Here is a 13,888-nt window from a genome sequence, read left to right on the forward strand (position 1 = left end):
GTGGCATATCTCTAAATGATTGTGGCTTTATTCTCTAAAAATCTGTGTTCAAATTTTGGTTTTTATTTTTGGGTCGATTTTTCGTCATTTTAATGATGTTACCCCTTTCCAAATATTCAGAAAATGGCTTAGATGAAAAGTGTCAAAATCCTGCACTCCTAGGCTCATAACTTTTTCTATAGACATCCGTTTGCAAAGTGGCATACCTCTAAATGATTGTGGCTTAAAATCTCAAAAAATCTGTGTTCAAATTTTGGTTTTTATTTTTGGGTCGATTTTTCGTCATTTTAATGATGTTACCCCTTTTCAAATATTCGGAAAATGGGTTAGCGGAAAAGTGTCAAAAACCTGCACTCCTAGGCTCATAACTTTTCCTACAGACATCCGATTGCAAAGTGGCATACCTCTAAATGATTGCGGCTTAACTCTCTAAAAATCTGTGTTCAAATTTTGGCTTGTATTTTTGGGTCGATTTTTCATCATTTACATAAAGTAACAAAATTTTTGAAAAATCGTATTTTGGTAACATCTTAATTTTATCGATTGCAACGTTTCCCAATGCCCAACGATCTATTAGGGCAAGACTCGAAATCGATTTCCTTTGCAGCTCGATCATTAAGCCATCATATAAATTGGCAGCACTGGCGGACAAAAGCTTCCGATCTCTATGGAAATAGTTAAAATCTTGCAAAAACAAGAAGGACATAGAAATCAGAAGCTCAAATTATTTAGTCTGCATGTTCAGAGAAGTTAAACAAATTCTAGAAATTGTTGTGGCCAGCGAAAGCTAAGCCAAGTTTTTAATCCAATCATAAGTTATTAGCACCCACTCTTCCTGAGCAGGAAAAGCTCAAAGTGAAAAATGAAAAAAGCAAAAAAAGAGAAAGCCATTCACTTGTGGAGCGTTTTTTAAACGACATTTTTCCCATGCGAGGGCGGCGCAGAAAAAACTTTATTCATGGACCGCACTTTTTTTTTCTATGGTCGCCACTGGATTGTAGGCAACATTCAACGAGGCGTGGATCCCTTTCGGAATCGAGTGAGTCCCTTTTGATGGCCTTTGTGGGTGGATGTAGATGTGGATGCTGTGCGTTGACGGCCAGTTTCACAAATGATTTCACATTTTTGCATAAATAAATGTCAAGTGTGCGCCGGAGCATGCGGAGAGTTGCTGACAGTTTTCTAATAAACCCAAAGGACGAAAGAAAACAGGATAATCAGCGCGCAGGACAGGGATAAAGAAACCGGAGCAACAAGTTGTACAGATATCTTGTGTCCCTGTATGTGTGTTTGTGTCCACTTCAGCTTAGCAATAATAATAACCTTGGCTGCCATTTCTCAATGTGTGTGCGGCTGTGTGTGTGTGTTCGGTTTTCCCCATATGAAAATGACAATTTCCATTCCCCTCGACACTCAGCACTCGACACTCTGGCTGGGCGCCATGGTTATTTTAGGATTTCCCAGCAACGCTGGCAATTTTAATAATGTTTACTCAAGGCGTAGCCTTAGATCATTTTGTCACCCCCCTCCCCCTCTCGAAATAAATAATAATGGAATGCCAGGAGCCGGAAAAAGTAGCCGAGCTGCAGGACTCGTGTGTGCAGTGAGGCATGCCGAATGACAGCTGCTGGCAAATGGGAAAATGCCAGGATCCTAATAAGCAGGCCAGGCCATAAGATGCAGCACGCCATTGCAGCGGAAAACTGACAATTCCGGGTTCTACGTGTTTGTTTTGTGTCGAGAGACCGGCATTCGAGCCATAACACCCATTAGACCCGTAATTTATATTCCACCCATCAAAGCGAGGGGGATTCTTCGCACAGAACTCACATTATCCCTTTTGCAGCAGCCAGCACAAAGCAGCTGCTGCCTAATGAGCGGATTAAAGTGCCCCAATAAAGGTCCTTGGCGCTTCCTGTTCTAGGAAATGTTATTCCGCACTCTAGTTGGTTCCGGGAAAAGCCGAGGCTGCAATTCAAAGCGACGCAGGAAAGCCAACTACTAGAACTTTAGCTGCCAAAAGGGGCATCTTCTGGGAAAACAAATTGCTTGACGTCTTTGGCAATCAGATATCAAAATTGAATAGTCCTCGTCTAGTTTCGAAGTATTCGTTTATGTCGAAAGGGATTTCAATGCACGAAAGTAATGCAGAGAGTTCTTGGCAATCAAAATCTATTATTTATTGACAATTTCAGCAGATTCATGCTTTCGTTTATGTCGAAAAGGGATTTAGTACCCTTGTTTTGAAGATTGTAAGAAGAATTCAGGAATTCATATTAAAATATTGACTACTCAAACAGTGCAGCATAAAACATAAACTATACCAACATTGCGTATACGCAATGTATGATTGAAACTTTTTGTTTATATTTTTATTTTTTATATTTAAAATTATCAACAATATCTATCATTCTCCGTAATTTTCTGTTCTATTTCTAGGTTTTAGTTTTCTATGAAACATTTCAACCTACTGTGCGTATACGCAATAAGTGCTCTTTTCTTTTCCTTTCCAATTTTCTCTCGATATTTACAGTAAAAAAGAAAAAGCCTTTGATTTGCATGCGGGAGTCTTTGAGGTGCCTTTGTTTGGCAAAAGACTCTGCCCTGAGACACAAAAACATATTGCCTTCATGCGTTTATATTGGAAAATATTGATTTACCTGCTATCAAAGACAGCTGCCACAATGCCAGGACCTTAGATCCCCGCTGCCAGGATACACACTCGTACCAGTGTTTGATTTCGTCTTTATGCTCCAGTTGCCAGCCATAAACGCAATAATCAATACGGATTGTCGGGGCGCAAAGTGCCAGGATGCCGCAAACGATTCAGATTCAGATTCAGACTCCCATTCCTATTCCCATTCCCATTCACAGTGGGTCGGCGAGTGTGGCCAACTCAGCCGGAGGGCTCAACAAGTGCAACTAAGGCCACATCATTAACATTTGGTGCGGCACTCAATGTCAAGGCAACGTGACTTATAAATATATCCGCACATAGGTACATGTGTATGCCTAAGGTCACGAGGGCTAGACGCACCTCAAGTATTCTATTTTCACGGCTTGGGCTTGAATTGTGTTTACGTACCAAACTTACTTTGAAAGAACCTTCAAGAAAATAATGCTAAAGCTATTTTAATTTGACCTTGAATAGTTGCTATTAAGAATAAAAAGTACAATCAGGGTCACTGGGTTTAAAAGTTTTTAAAAAATATGAATTGTAGATTGAGTAATAGAAAAAACAAAAATAAATGTACTATATATAAATTTGACCAAACTAACTTAAGTTGAAACAAAATAAGCATCAGATATCAAACATTATTTTGACAATGAACAAATTTTATCATTTTTTTTTTGAAAGATGATAGGTGTAATTTAAATTTAATTAATTTTATCAGCTGTATTTTTAATTTAGATCCGCGGTGTTGCGAGGACTTTTCAGACTAGTATTTAAATACATAGGTAATTGTTGGCCTATTTTCTGTGGGTAATTTATTTTTATTACACAGTGGGTATCATATTCACGCTGTAAAATCTACTCCCTTTAATTAAAAACTCAAATGGGGTTTCTCGCCTGTTATTTTGTTTCTTATTTCTGTATAAGCAGATTTATAATAAACTCACCACAATATGGAAAGCACAAAGTCATCACGTTCCTAGAAACAGTGGAACCTTTGACCCCGAACTGGGAAAATGTTTTTAAAGTAAATCTGTCAAGCTTTCCTTTCCCACGCTGCTCGGCAAAGGTATTTTTAGAAATGCTAATAATTCACTCGAAAAGTGCGAGCTGCGTGGGGGTCGTTTCCATACATTTCCGACTTAATAAGTTGACAGGAGCAGTCAATCAGCGTCGTGGCATCCACACACACTGCCGTTACCCTCTGAGATTTTTCATTTCCCATTTCCCACGATTTTCCACACCGCACATCCTGTCGGCGACAGCTCATTTAAAAATCATTGTTAGATCTGGCAAACGGTTTCTTTAATTAGCTCAAGGACCTCTTTGAAAGGAGCTCAGAGCAGAGATTTCCATGCCTGGCACATGTTAAATGCAAAACGGCTCATAAAATCTACCAACTAATGTGACACGCATTTTTGGACTGCTGCCTGTTGCTGGGTTTTCTTTTTGGGGGAAAAGATGAGGTGGTTTTTTGTGGGTGGTGCGAGTGTGGTTGGCTCTGTTTGTGCAAAACGTTACTTTGCGCAAAATTATGCAAATTTGATGTGCGTTTTGTTTGCCAAGAGCACCGCCTGCTGAGTGTGTGTGTGTGGATGGGAGTGGGTGTGTGGGTGGGTGTTGTGGGGGGCGGGTCCTGTGGCGGTTGCACCACATGCCAGGACCTGGACAAACATCGTGCTGTGCAAGTTCCTCGGACAGCAGACAAAGTGCATGGCAAACAGAGCAACTTTAAACACAGAGCACACACACATGGCCAAAAACAAATGAAACTTGCTCGAAAGAAACCAAACATTTGTTAACCCATTCTGGGGCTTAGCAATCCGGAGAACTTTAAGCGAAACTTCAGGTGCAGACCCTATAAATATTCACTAAAATCGATGGCCCACAGAAAAATAATTCCAGCAAGAAAAAGGGACTAATCTGATCAAAGCAACGCAGCTAGCAAAATAACGAAACAATTTCTGCAGCAAATGGAAGAAAAACACGAGAATCCGGCCAACTTTTTGGGCCTTTGAATTTCTCGTTTGTTGTGGGTGGTGGCCAGGAAAATCGGGAAAAGAACAAGCCAGGACCTTGTAACCGGAAACCACTCACACACACACACTGGGGCGGGCAAATAAACTGCTCATTATTATGCAAAGTTTTCACTTTTTGCTATCTGCAGAAGTGTAAGTTGAGCCACTTTCACTGAGGGCAAAATTACTGGCCTAAAATTACAAATAACTTTCTTATAATAAGAAAATTTAAAAAGCAGTCTTTAAATTCTTTAAAATTCTTTGTTTATTTTAAACCCAGCTATAGTCTTTATTTGTTTACCATTTCAATAAGCTGTCAAAGTAGTCGAATTGACTTGTCTTTGGACAATTTCTAAAATATCAAATGAAATTTAAAGAAAAATATTCTTTACTTATTTTTGGTACATTATGGTATTAATAAAATTTATTCAAAATGTGATTACATTTTTGATGTTTCTTAGATCTCGAAAGTAAAGAGATTTCTACTGCGCCTGCACCCGATTTATTTATTCAGAGAAAACCACTACATTGGTAACAGCCTTTAACATTTGATTTTAGTTTTCACAACGAACTCTTGATTTTCTAAGACATTTTTCTGAGTGTTGAAGTACGCCAGGAGCAACAGTCGGTCGAGCAGCACACCCCGCGCCCTCAATTTAATTGGCCCACCATAATGTATTGTGTGTTTGGTAAGAGGAGTGGCCCAAACAGACGTTGGCATATGGCCAGTCGACCCCGGGCTTAATATTTCGCTAACGTCCCCGCCATTCGACTCTTTTTCTGGCTAAGCACACGCCTGGGATTTTGCCAGGCTCATCGGCCAACAGAAATGACTGCCCATAAAGTGAACTAAGCTTTGTGGCAAAAGCGAAATGCGGAATTCAATTTGCCAACATGGGACGGTTGGAACTTGCCCAAAAACGATGCTTAATGCCCCACAAAAATTTTGCAGCGCCAAGAAAAACGAGTAAAACACAAAAAAAAAAACAAAATTGTAAGCCAAATTTGAACACATTTGATTTATGGCCAAGCTCAGCAGCAAAAGTAAAAAGTTTCGAGTTTCGCCGTTTGGCTTTGCCAATTTTAAAGGCCTGCGATAAGACGAAGGCTTGGCACCAATCAGCATATGCACGGCCACGCAAGCAAACACAAACAAAGGCGCACTCAGACGAACAAACAAACTTACATTAGGGTGATCCGTTAAATTAACATACTATAATGACTTACTCTTAAAGCTTTAAATGTTTTTGGGTACAATATTTCTTAATCGAAAGTTACTTTGATTAATAAATAATCATTTCTTATTATAACATTTATAGCACACGGCATGTATTTATAAATATTACGCATACGCCATGCGGGCCAAGTCAAATATTTCAGAATTCAAGGTTTAAAAATAAATTGTTCATAAATTCATCTTAGCTAATGCAGCGAATATATGGAATTACGTAAAAAAGAAAACTTATACTGACTGTTTTTTTTTTAGTAATAGTACGCTTACGCCACGGAGGCCAACTCAAATACTTCTTAATAGAAAGTTACTTTTACTTAATACCAAAAAGACAATGAGTGTATGATTTTAATGTTTTTATAAGGATTTCAACTAAAAACCTCTGAAAATCATATTAATGTTTTGAAAATCCTTTATCTAATATTTCAAGCATTAAATATCATTCACTTAAGTTGCCCTTTAGTAATGTCAGTTATAATATTTTATAGAGTTGGCTTTTATTTTTTCTTATTTTCCAAGTTCACCCTAACGTAGGCACACACATATAGAGAAAGCGGGCCGTCCCGAGAAGTATGCAAATGTAAGCACCCGTTAAACATGCCAGAAAAACACGCCTCAAAAACAACTGGCAACAAAACCAGAACGTAATTGCCTCGTTTCATTTTTAATAACTGTCAATCCTTTTGGCTGTTTTTGGGAGCGGCAATTGCCCAACTGGCACAAACCGCCCGTAATTTGCGCCGAGCACATGAGCTGTAGGAACATCGCGATACGAGGATACCCACAAAACCGCAGGAGCCACAGCCACGAAACCAGAAACAACAAAGGGAAAAAATGTCGACTTTGTAGAAAGAAAAGTTGAGCCAACTTTTGGGGGATGGGATTCTAATACCCTGCGAAGGTTGAGCAGAGGCAATCAAACTAAATTGAATACATTCCGATAAGAAAGTTATAGTCTCAGGCGGACAAACAAGATGAGAGATGAACCCAAAATGAGGCGAACATTTATGCAATAAAAAACCCAAAATATTCACTCCCCGAACCAAGAAAGTCCATGCACAAAATGACTTTACCATAAAGGGTATTTTATTGTCAACGAACCGCAAATAGTTTTTGCCCCATTTCCTTTTTTACAGCGCTTTTGGGGGGCCAAAAGTTTTGCTTAGCTCGTTTGATAAATGTTTGTGCCAACTTTTCGCCAAACTGTTGCTCTGCTCTCGGTTTCCACATTGCATTGTGGCGATATCGGCGAGTGTTAGCCAAAAAAAAAGGGGAAACTGGGGAAAAAAATAAGGAAATTTTACCTAAAACTTTAGGCAAACACCGAGCGGGCGACTCCCAGGATTCCGCTCTGAAACTTTTACATTTCAGTAAAATTACTTTCGATTTTCAGCTCGCCCATCTCCGGACTCATTTTTATTGTTGAACTTTAAGCTCAGCCTGTTGCCCGTCGGACGGGCACATGCATTAATCATCTCGAGTACACAACACGGCCCGTTCGTCCGGTTCAAAGTGTCAAACTCCCCTGGAAACGTGACCTCGGGCGCCAATTACATTAATCAAAGCATAAACCGTAAGCTGCACTCATAACACGACTCTTAGCTGGCTCAAATATTTCATTAGGCCAACCCATCCTCCAGTCGATCCAGCAATCCTCCAATCCAGCAACCCAGCTTCCACCCACAGCAGAATCCACTCCACTCGACCCATAGAAAGGGCATAAAATGTCAATTTTGCGCAGAACTGAGGAGAGCCCGGCCAAACAATGCGGCACATTCTGTTTGCCAGAGTGCACAAAGAAAAATTAAACAATGGGAAACCAATTCAGCATAAAAGTCTGGTTGAGAAAAAATGAACTATAAATAAGAACCATTTTGTACATTTCAAGTAATTTAAAGAGCGGCTTTATTAAATACAGTGTCAATGAGTAATTATTAAGACTGATGTCCGTTTTCTCGTCTTACACACTTTTTCTAAGTTTAAAACAACTTGCTTACTATAACATTTATTCATAAAATGTTAACTATATTCCCTTATAAGAAGGCAAATCTATTTTATGCAATCATTCTATATATTTAAAATAGATAAATAGATAAAGTAGTTTTAATTGTTTAGTTATTTGTTCTGTAGACTTTAATATTTATGCACTATACAAAAAATCGCATTCTATGAGAGTAAGTCTTACTCGTTAATTCCCTAATTTGTAATTTTTAAAACAAGTAAAAGGAAAATAAAGTTTTCCCTGAAGCTGAGGCATTAAGAAAGCGTTTTTCCAATCCCAGAAAATTATTTTATTCAAGTGTAGTTAAACTGGGAGGAGGATTGGGCTGGCGTCAGCAGCCAGTAGAGCCATTATCAGCTGCTTTGAGCGATTACACGTTATGGCCAAGGACTGGGAAAGGACCTGGATGAGCTGGGAGGAGGAAAAGAAGGAGGAGGAGGAGGTGGAGGAGTAGGACGACAAGGACAGCTCGGGCTGAGTTGGACGCGGGTCAGGGTCGCGTTTAACAAAATGTAAACAGAGCGCGGCCAGGCAACATTTCGCCAACATTGGTTATCCACCTTCTGTCACTGTCTGCCTGGGTATCCCATATATCCCTATTCCTATTCCCTAGTACCCCCTCCCTCCCCCCTTTGTGTTTCACCCGGATATTAAGGATAGTCCGCGTTAAGGTAATGGCAATGCCAACAGCCGGCGGCCAACGGAGATCCAGAATGAGACTTTAAATGGCACAAGGAAATTGTAAAATTTGTAGCATTTTGTCACTGTCGCTGCTGCGGCGATTTGGCCAAGTTAAGACAAGTGGGCCAGATCCCTTTGGACTTCGTAAGCTCCCAAGGAGAATTATCTAAATTAGACTGTCAACTAAAGTAATGTCTTGGCGGAAGAGAAAGGTAAATTATTTCTTGGTAACGAACTAATTGTGTTTCTTTACTTTCTAAATCTATGTTTTTTAACAGAAAAATTATTTGTTTTAAAACAAAATTATTCATGTGCCTTTAATGTGAAAAGAAAAAATATTTGTTTGGAGACTTTAAGCTCTTTTAAAAAGAAATCTTGCTGAAGACGACTTTAATCTGAATAAAAATATATATTTAAAAATCATTTTACTGTAAACTAAATCAAAATTTTATTGGCTAAGAAAGAAGTTCATTCTTTCTAGAGTTTTTAACTGGCAATTTATTTATTTTCCTAATAGTTTGAAAGTGATTGAGGTGTCTGAAATCTCGAATCCTCTTTACCTAACTCGTACTTCAATTCAATTTACTCTCTGTGTTTGTCCAAAAATTCGAAATCCTATTAAAGCTGCAAGACATGAAAGTAATTTACTTCAAAGCTGACTTTAATTCAGTCAAAGTTCACTTTATTTCCCTGGAATAATTCAACATTTTCAGGATTACAAACAAGCGAAAAAGTGTAATTTATTTCTGCCAGCCAACCACTTTTTTTACCCCGTTGGATAGTTGCTTTTTATGGGGCCTCAACGAGAAATTGTATTTCGGGAAAGAGTCACGCATCCACATATGCAAATTACCAGTGAACAAGAGCTGCTCCAGAACTGTGGGTAAACATTTTAATTGAGAATTCGTCGAGCCGCAGAAAGTAAATAGAGGAGTGTGCAAACGACAAGTGAGCGGAGCGATTGCGAATGCATGGCAGCATCCTGTGTGGGTGAAAAACTGGAAAATGTGAAAATGTGAGGAAGAGGGGGATGGGGGATGGGAGTTTTCCATCTACGCCTTCCACTTAGAACCCTTTGATTTTTTGCATAAACCTGCACTTTGCACATTTTTGCATGCGTAACAAACGAAAAGGGAGCAAAAACTGGAAGTCCTTCTGACTTCCGTGATGAGTGGACATGCCAACGAAATTCAATTAATTACATTCCCCACTGCCAGCAATCCATTTTCCTGTGCACAGAAAACAATTAGATATTAAAGGACTAAGAACTAAAAGATTTCAGAGAAGCGAAAAAAATGATTGAACTTTAAGATGTTTACAAAATAAGGTATAAGATAAATAAAAGTAGAAAAAGCAAAAACAAACAAGATACATATACTAAATGCCAGAGGACTATTTTAAAAGGTTAAGTAAATATTGACTTATATTTCTATATTGGACAGTCAATAAGCGTTTATCATTATTAATTTGAATCAACAACTTTTCTTTTGTAAACAGTTAATTAGTGAATTTATATATTCAAACAGATAGGAATCTTATCAATATAAAGTTTAAAATGTCTCTCCCTCAGTTTTTCTGTATATGAATATAAAATGGGTTGTCAGCATAAAAAACAAATACAACAAATGTGAGCGACTTATTTAAAAATGTAAAATAAATATTTGCGCCTGTGGCCAGCATCATTCACTTTATGCGGCTTATGTTGGTTATTTGTTTACGCGTTTTTTATCTTTGGCCCGGAGTTTTTTTTTTCGGCCCTCTGCTTGTTTGCGTCCGGAAAACCCGGCAAAAAGCCGCGGACGAAAAAAAAATTCGCTCACTTTGCTGCTGCTTTATTAAAAATTGTTGTGCAAATGAAGCGGCAATTTGGTATTTTGCATCTCGCAATCCGGGAGTCGTTCATTATTCACTACACACGCGGCGAAAGAGATGAGCCAACGGGAGTCCTCGGAATAAAGTTAATTAATTTTTGCTTTTGATTAAAGCGCAACCAGAATAAGCCAAAGGCGGCTAAGCAGGGCCCAAAAAAGGAGGACCTTAATCCTTTTGTGTATGTGTGTGTGTGTGTTGTGTGTTTTGTGTTGTGGGGTGGGCAAAGGATATGAAGGATATTTCACCGAGCGTGTTCAACATTTTAAACACTTTGACTTTGGAGGCGACATTAATGAATACATTTGGACAGGCATGCGGGGAAAACTGGCCATCGTTCAGTGGTTTAAAATGCCATTAAGTTCGTAGGGATGGCCAGCCTGTCAGCATTTGCCTGCTGTCCATTTTCCGGACTTTCCCGCCCCATTTTCCGCTGCGAGCTGCGAGCTGTCAGCATGCATAACTGTTGCTGTCAGGATTATGGCTTGTCATATTATGTATTATGGAGTCTTTTATTTGCTTTCAATTAAAACGCGTGTGTCACCCGGCTGCGCATATAAATTGCCAACAAAATAAGACGCAAATTTATGCAAACGATCCGAATGAGTTTTCTTTTTTCTCCAGTTTTTCCCCACTATTTGTTGTTCTTGCCAACTTTTCCCTTTTCTTGTTGTTGCCTATTTTGTGTGGAATCCGAAATGAGTTTTGCCGCTTGATTTGCATATCCGCTCAAAACAGGAAAACTAAACAACTTTGTTTACTCCTTTCGATAGACATAAAAACGTTGGCCGTGAAAACAGTAGGCAACATCAATACAAATTGTGATTCTTGTAAAAACAATCAAATGAATTTGTAAAATATGGGATTGACTTTCGACCTGCAAACCATTTTTTTACTGTCTGGAATATGAGTTATAAATAATTGCTCAGGGGTATTTACTTTTTTAAATATTGCAGTTACTTGTAGCCCAAAATAAAGGACCAAATATTGGCGCATTATTTAGCGGTAAACATTTATTTAATTAATATTTTTTATAAATATAAATCAGCTATTGTATATTACTGTCAAGTTATTGAACTAAATTATAGCCCACGTTGGGAAATCAATTTATTGGCCATTAAAATGTATTTTATAATAAATGTTTATTCTAATTCAGTTATAAAATCCTAAAATCGTACATTTTCAAGATAAATTATCTCTAACCACCAATGGAAAAACAATTTTCTGCAATTACCAACATTAAATTTAATTACATTTTTGTAAATCAATTATGGCACTTTCATTCATTGACAAAAGCCTGAAGTAAAATATTTGCTGTCACAACTACGAGTAGATGAAAATTAAACCAAAATTGCATTGAATTAAAAACTTCAAATGAAAAAAATTTAAATAAAATTAAGAAACATTAATTGATACATCAATGACTTTCAGTGGCAAGATAAGAATATAATAATCGTATGTTGGGTAAATATGTGAACAGCTCTCTATTGCTCCTAAAGCTTGAGTAATATTTAATTTTTAAAGCCAATCTTTTCGTTGTCCACTCAGTGGTAAAACCCGATAAAATTAAGTTTTCGTAATAAAAATCAAGCGGATATCAGGCTAATGCCTCTGACCTTAATGGCTAATATCTTTTCGTTTTTTACGCTTTTGTTTTGTCTGTGGCGGTGCACATAATGCTTATTACTGATTGATAGGAATCTAAATTAAAATGGCATAATAAAAGCACTTTGGGGCAGACTTCGACCAGACGCGCAAAGGCAGGTGAAAGTGCTTGGGTTTTGCAGCTCTGGGTTTTAGAGCCCTTCGCGTGGAGCGGCACAAACTTTGGCAGGGATTAGGGCCAAGAGTAATGACAGTTGGCTGGCCAAGAGGAGGCATTAGCCAGTCCCCATACCAAACTCAAACTGATTGCCATCGATACGGCAGGCGGGTCACGTCCATAAAGTCTCAATCGCAGCGAATCGAACTGAACCAGGTGCCGAAGACAGCTTAAAGTTGCTCCTTATCCTGGAACTTAAAGCCGGAGCTCGGGAAATCCGAGAAGGGCCCGGGCAAATCCTTAACTTAATTATAAATTAATTAGACGGGGGCCAGAAACATCAAAGTATCAATAATTAATCGCCTTGATAATGTTTTCAATTTCTTGCTTCATTAAGTTGTTTTATTTCGCAGCCTGCGAGGTGTTGCTCCGCCGTCTTTTCTCTAAGACCCCAAGGGCTAAGACATAAGCCTGGTTAATACATTCGGAATTAGTTGGGGGGACCAAAAATCAATAGCTTTTGAGTAATGGTATTTTTATGTTTTTATGTAACTTGAGAAGATTTTTTTTTTTAATTCAAACAGGGATTTAAGAGAAAGGCGTTGATAAGGCAATATTATTAACATTTGCATTAACATTATCTGTAAACAATTAATTATACAGATGACTATAATTCCCAACTAGTCTTAGTAAATGCAAGCTAACGTTAGACCTTGACTACCTTCTTAGAATCTTAAAGAATATATTTGAAAATCTCAATACTTTATTTCGAATTTAAAACTTGTTCTTATTTATGGGAAATTAATTTAAGACTCGACAGCCAATATTTTGCACATGTGACTGAGCAGTGAGCACAGACGGAAATAAAACTGAAACCGGATGTGCGCCTGATGGCCAGACCGGAAATTAAACTATTTGCTAGCCTGCCACGCGAGTCCTTTCATGGCAGCGAATTTTGGCACAACACTGATTTAACTCACCTGGATTCAAAATATTTGTTGCTTTCAAATTTTGAGTAGTATTTAGTGGGTTAAAAATGTATATTCTCAGGTAGCGTGTGTTAGGCGCGCGGATTTAAATTTATTCGTCACTTATTTTGGCTTTTGTTTGGTGTTGGCCAACACACCGACACACACACGCACACACACACACAGCGAGGCGGCCAGGATACCCACACTCGCGCACACGCACACCTTGGCCGGGAAAGTTAGAAAAGCTATGGGTTCTAAAGCCTGGGTTCCTGGTTCCCCAAAGTCCTGGCCACAGGATATGTCAGCCTCCGCGTTTGGTGTCCTGCTCGCGAGACGGCTCAACTCGAACTGTGACGAGGCTGGCGGTTTTGGTCCTTCGGCGAGGCGCTCTCACTGCGTCCCTTTCTCACTCTCACGCTCTCTCTCTCTCTCTCTGTCGCACTGCCGCTCCTCGGCATACACCCCTCCCTGTCGCGCACTGGAAGTCCTGCCAGCAGCTGGCCCAGCATTAAAAAGTAATATCAATTTCCACCTTGCGAAGTCGTCGCACGAAAGCAACAGCTAAGCGATTTCCCTGGATGCGGATGCAGCCAGCTGCGAACGTCGCTTTTTCGCACATGCCCCGCCCCCTTACGCCCACGCACTGGCTACATAAGGTGCGCGCTCTCCACGCCGAGTAC

The 13,888-nt window shown here is 39.1% G+C and overlaps 1 protein-coding gene across 1 annotated transcript in view; it reads right to left on the reverse strand.

Moving 5' to 3' along the window:
- LOC108038744 (regulating synaptic membrane exocytosis protein 1) overlaps nucleotides 1-13,538 on the reverse strand; it is a 69,012-nt gene extending 55,474 nt beyond the window's left edge. The window contains 1 exon segment of the mRNA XM_044458239.1: nucleotides 13,218-13,538. The gene's annotated coding sequence lies outside the window, so the exon portion shown is untranslated.
- Between the last annotated feature and the right edge of the window lie 350 nt (nucleotides 13,539-13,888).

The sequence above is a fragment of the Drosophila rhopaloa genome, unplaced genomic scaffold (assembly GCF_018152115.1).
Source record: "Drosophila rhopaloa isolate 14029-0021.01 unplaced genomic scaffold, ASM1815211v1 contig_163, whole genome shotgun sequence".
In the NCBI taxonomy this organism is placed as follows: Eukaryota; Metazoa; Arthropoda; class Insecta; order Diptera; family Drosophilidae; genus Drosophila; species Drosophila rhopaloa.